The sequence below is a fragment of the Zosterops lateralis genome (assembly GCF_965231275.1).
Source record: "Zosterops lateralis genome assembly, chromosome: 5".
NCBI classification, from domain to species: Eukaryota; Metazoa; Chordata; class Aves; order Passeriformes; family Zosteropidae; genus Zosterops; species Zosterops lateralis.
This window is the reverse complement of record NC_139766.1, coordinates 8,606,565-8,612,569: the sequence shown is the minus strand read 5'-3', so window position 1 is coordinate 8,612,569 and position 6,005 is coordinate 8,606,565.

Genomic DNA, 6,005 nt, shown 5'->3' with positions numbered 1-6,005 from the left:
TGATGCTCTTCTTAATAACCAAGTTGTTCGTTGCACTAACAGTTGAGTTGGTGTACCAGCAGCCTGAGACCAAACAGCCAAATTGCCTGATAATGTGTATCGTTTCAGATTTGTGGCATTGTTTCTGTAGGTGCATTTCAGAGTTGGCATTTCAAAGCTGACAAGTGCTAGTTTTGCTGGTTTAGGATATTTGTGAGTGGATTTACTGAAATACCTGCTCTTGCTGTGTGTGTGGGTTCACTGAAAGCTGCTGAGCCCTGTGTGCTGTGTCTGCAGTGTGTGGGTGTGCCTGTGGTGAAGCACTTGAGCCACAGCTGAGATCTGAGGGTATGAGGCACATCTGCCATGCCCAGGTTCTGTGGATGGGGTATGCAAGTGTGGAATAAACCCTGTCGTTCCTCAGTGTTGCCTTTATATGAGTTGGAGCAATGGTGGCTTCTCTCAGTGGGTGTGTGAAGAAGGTGGGTGTGTTTTGGGATTACTGGTTTTTAGGGTGGGGTCTGTTATGGGTTTTTAGAAACTGTTTTCATGCTCGTGTACTGTTCCTAGGGTCTGGTTCTGTGATAAGAATGAAGGTTTGTCTTGCAGTGTTATGTGGAGATGTGTGGCTGGCCTTATCCCAATTTCTCTATATGCAGCTGTGTGAAATGGCTCTGTTCCACTTGCCTGTGCTGGGGCAGTGCCAGACAGTCAGAAGTTTTTATTTTCTGTGTCAGGTCAACCTTATCAAATAGCCAGGAAAGGAATTCTGTTCCAGGTCAGCTGCTTTGGTAGAATGTTTGGGACAAAAGCGTTGGGAGAGGTTGTGATGCACACTTCATTTGTTATTTTATAGGGGACTTGCTTTCTGAGATTTCCTGGAGCCCTGATACACTCCACATGAACAGGGATGTGCCAGATCACCTGCCTGCTGGGGCTGGCCTGGGCAGAATCAGACCCTGCTGTTTTTAGCAACCTCTGTGCCACTGGACACTTTTGGAGAGGCTTAGCTGGTACAAGACTGTAGGGGGTTTAATGTTTAGGATGTTGCTCTAGTGCTAACCCTTCAGACTGATGAACCAAACATTGACCTCTTCCAGACCTGGGCAAACCTGTGCCAGATGCTGTCCTATATTCCAAGTGCCTTTAGACAGAGCTTGAACATCTGAGACTCCACTCCTCTCCCTGCCACATGTGGGTGTTTACAGGCTCTCCTGAGAGCAGGAAAGGGAAAATTAGGCAAGAAGCAAAACCTGAGTGTTCAAAAGTAAGTGAGGTGACTGTTTTCAGAACCTGCTGAGTTTCAAGACCACTTGAATTGTACCATCCCTAAAATTGCTCAAGGCCAAGTTGGAAGGGGCTTGGAGCAACCTGGTCTAGTGGAAGGTGTCCCTGCCCATGGCAGGGGGTTTGGAACTGAGTGATCTTTAAGGTCCCTTCCATCTGAAAGCATTCTGGGATTCTGTGACCTTCTCCTGAGGAACTTGGAGATTCCTTTATTTGGCTCTCAGAATGTGGTTCCTGTGTAGTATTTGCCTTTAGAATATACTTATTCCTTCTTGGTAGAAATTTAATGAAAACAGGAAGCAACTGGTTTCTCTGAATAGTTGATTGAACCACTGACTAGCATGTAAGCTTGGCTCTAGTGCCTGCCCCATCACTGAAGTCCATAGTCTTTCCTCTTTTTCATCTTCCAATTAAAATTATATTTTTTAATTGGCTGTTTCCTGACATAGGAGAGTTGGCAAGGGAAGCTGATCTTGTGCTAAAATTTTGTGAACTGCATTGATCCAGAGCTGTTGGCAAGGGGGACCCAAGCTGTGCCTCAATGGAAGGTGTTTCCTTCCTTCTCTCCCCCAAATGCTGCTGGCATGAACAGCACAGGCAACAAACACCCCCTGCACTTCTTCTGCCTAAAGGACCAGCTGGGTTTGACCTCCATCCTTAGAACTGACACCCAAGACACACTGGTCCATTTAACTGATGGGAGGACTAAACAAGAATTAAATGTTCTGTGCTCCTTGTGAGAAAATAAACTTCCAGCCTCTGTATATGATTATGGTTGGCTGAACCATCAGATGATCCCTGCTGCAGTACACCACCTTTCCTTTGGCTAGCTTTATTTATTTTTTTTTTTACGTTATTCTTTCTAAACCCATGCACAGAAGAAACGCATTTTTTTAAAAAAAGAAGAGGTGTGAGGTTTTTGTTTCAAAGTGTAAATACTTTTTTTTTTTTTAACCTAAATTCCTCCAGCTCCCTTTTGTGGGTTTCCTTATTCCACGTCCACAACAGCCACCGCTGCCGGAGGTTTCTGCTGGCTCAGTTTGGGAAGAGCGGCTCCCAAAGGCTGTTTTTGGGGGAGGTGGTTTTGGTGCCGGCTGGGGCGTGGCGGTGTCCCCTGCCCAGCGCTGTGGTGCCATCGCGTGGCCGTTCGCTCGCAAAGGGGTTTCGCCGTCCGGAGCACAAACCCTGCCTGTTTCTTTGGGAAAAGTGGTGGTGGGGTGTTTTTTTCCCCCCTCACTTCTGTAGGAGTGTCTTGGCCCCCTCTTGGGCACAAAGCTGTTGAGTGCTTGTTAGACCTGCATCCCTAAAGCGTGGGTACTTGCCCTGTTTTATGGGAGTCAGTGGGTATACCTTGGAATAACCTTGCATCTAAAAGAGGGGTCTGGATTCACTGTTGCTTCCCAACACAGCCCTTGGGGTGGTGCATCCCTGGGGCCTTCTGCTTTTTTGTCTGCAGAGAAGCAAGTGATGCCTGCAGGTGGTACCTCTTTTACACACGCCCAGGTTTGGGTAGGAATCACAACTTATATTGCTTGAAGGAAAAGTCTTTTCCAAGAAAAAGCCCCTGTCAGAATCCAGCTTGCAGTTTGCCTGAATATGTTGCTCTTTCCCAGCCACAGCAGCAGCTCAACCCACCCCCTGTTTCTAGCTCAGCAACAGGGTGAGGGTCAGCAATGCTGCCCAAGGACCACAGTCCTGTCAAATAGCTGGATACAGCACTCCAAGCACCACCATTTTCCCTGGAGTCATGGGAACAGGACAGCTTTGAGCACCTTGCCTACCTTGGACCATGACAGCCATTTGCCACTCCAACAGGTGTTTGTCTCTTAAGCCTAGGACACCAACAGTGCAGTGGAGTGGTGGATAACCATGGAAAGAGCCTAAGAATACAAGGATAAAATTATCTCAGTCCAGAGGAGGGCCGGTAAGATCCTCAGTCCAGGAGCACCTCTGCTATGAGGACTGGCTGAGAGAATTGGGGTTGTTTAGCCTGGAGAAGGGAAGGCTCCAGGGAGACTTTACAGCACCTTCTGCTACCTCAAGGGCTATAAGAGCACTGGAGAGGGACACAAGGCCATGTGGTGAATAGGACAAGGGAGAATGGCTTTGAACTGAAAGAGTACAGGATTAGATTGGTTATTAGGGGAAAAAAAAATCTTAACTGTGAGGATGGTGAGGCACTGGAAGTGGTTGCCCAGAGAAGCTGTGGCTGCCCCATCCCTGGAAGTGTTCAAGGTCAGGTTGGATCAGTCTTGAAGCAACCTGGTCTAGTGGAAGGTGTCCTTATCCATGGCAGGGGGGTTGAAACGAGATGATATTTAGCAGCACCTTTCAAGCCAGACAACTGCTCTCCTCTGCTTGTAGTTAATACCTTACTGACTTTAAAGAGTCACCTGGTGGCCTACCATTTTCAGGCTGATGGATGTGACAGTCTGCTGGCAGCTTGTGCATTCCTCTCCTTTGCACCGTCCCCAGTACAGGACCTCACCTGGGGATTTTCACCCCCCCAGCACTTGCAGTCACATCCCAGTGACAAAAGCTGAGGCAGTGGCAGGTCACACGTGACACTGCGAAGAAGGCTGGTGTTTGAGAGACTCTTCCTGCTTGGTGTTTCTTATTAACCAGGCAGCTTGTAAACAGATCACTTAGATATTTAACACCCCCGGTGACTTGCAGGCACTTAATGCAGAACCCTGTGGTGATCCCTGGGTTTGTAAAGCCTGGGAAGCTCAGAAATCCAAGTCTGCCCTCAGCAGATGGAACCTCTAATGGCACATCCTTTGCTTGCTCAGCTAGGATGGATCAGGGTAGCCTTGGACAAGAGCTGTCCTTTCCAGGCTGGGCAAGGCCAGAGAGTTGGCACAAACTACTGGAGTGTTTGAAGAGGATGCTGTGCTCTTGGGAGAAGTGTCATTGCCCCTGTCTCTGCCCTGTAAGCTCTGAGGGTGGAGGGCACTGTCTGGTTTGTTTGGGGACACAAGATCTGCCAACTGTGGAAGAGCAACAGAACTGACAAGAACAGGGCCCTGTGCCAGCCTAGGGCATCGCTTTTGATAAACCATGACAATGCTTTTTATTCTCTGGGAACCAACTAGCAAAAGCATTTAATCTCAATGGAGACAGGCCCAGGCAGGTCAAGAGTTTATGGATTAGTCTGTTTGTACTTTTCTGCCCTGAAGTGTCATTAAATTTTCTCTGTCAGAAGTGTATTTCCAGCTTGCCCAGTTGCTAAAAGAGTTAAGAGGAAAGCAGCCTATCTCATCTCTCACCTGGGCTATGGTAGCTCACCCAGAAAGGAGGCTCTGAGGGTACAGGAAGGGCTTTAATGCACAATTTCCCTTTCTCTTCCATGTGTTGGGCTGAAACTCACTGTGAAAGTGCTGCCACATCCAGTTCTGAACTGCTTTTCCAGTGTGTACATGAGTGCTGTAGCTGCTCAGCAAATGTGTGACTTGGTTCTGGGACCAGGGAGTATGGGGAAGCTCCCCACTAACCAGGGATGTGCAGCTTGTGGGATGGAGGGGATCTGCTGCCAGCTTCCCTAGCGGGATAAATCCCACTGGGCAATTGCTGGCAGTGTTCTACCACTGTACAGAGCTGCCCCATCCATCAAATGCTGCTCCTGCAGAAGTTGTCCCTCACTGCAGAGGGACAACTCACTGGGGAGTGGATGGCCCTGCACAGGTTCTTTACACAGACTGAGATCAAACATACTGTGCAGAGACTTGTAAAACCTGTCAGGCCAAGCAGAGCAATGTCACGCTGAGAGCTCTCCTGCCTGCAGGGAAGGGGCAGCCCTCTACCCACCCTGCCCTGTCCAGAGCCACTGCAGTCTGTGAGGGACTGCCAGGGCCACGTCCTTGAGCCTGGTGTCTTCCTCATGATCACTTTGGCAGTCATCAGTTCAGGTTAAGGTTCTATCTGACAGTGCTGGAAGACAGCTGGTCACAGTCTGACCTGCACCCACCCAAACTGGTGATACCAGAGTGGAGGACACTGCCCTGTCTCTGTGCAGCTACCATGAAGAAGGATAGTTAGGCAGACTGTCACTGCCAGAGACAGGAGGACAAGAAAGTGTCTCTGGCCCCAAACCGATGCCACCTGGGCCACAGAGGAAGGCCTGAGGGTTTGTGTTAGAGCAGGCAAGTTTTGGCTGATCATGTTGGGTCCTATTGAGGATCCTGAAGCACAAGGTACATGAGCAGTGTATGACAGTGCCTGATCCCACTGAATGTGCAGCTATGGGGGCTGCATGTGGAGCATCCATAGTCCTATATGAGCAGCCTTCTGTTCCCTCAATTTGGGCAAAGACGTGACATGTGAGATGTGACATTCAGCTGAATGCTAAAGGAAATCCTCTCACAGTGGGGACTTGGCAATGCTGATTGCTGAACAGTGGGGGCAGAGGGAAATGGAGGAGCTTTCAAAGCAGGGCTGCAAGGTAAGGAAAACGTGGGGACATAGGTGTTCTCAGGTGGCCCAGCAGGCAGTACAGACACTGGAACCCATGGAAAATGGGATGGGGCTTCATTAAACTTAATGGTCTCACCTCAAATTCATCATCAGGATCTGTGGGCTTGATCCTGATAACAACTTTGATGCATCCAGCTGGACACTGTGTGGACAACAGGAGAGGGAAGGGGAGTGAAATGCTGGTTGGGAAAGCTCTGTGCTCACCACAGGCTGTGTTCTGGTCACAGCATGATTGGCCTCAGTTAAAATGGGAACTCTTTGGGGGT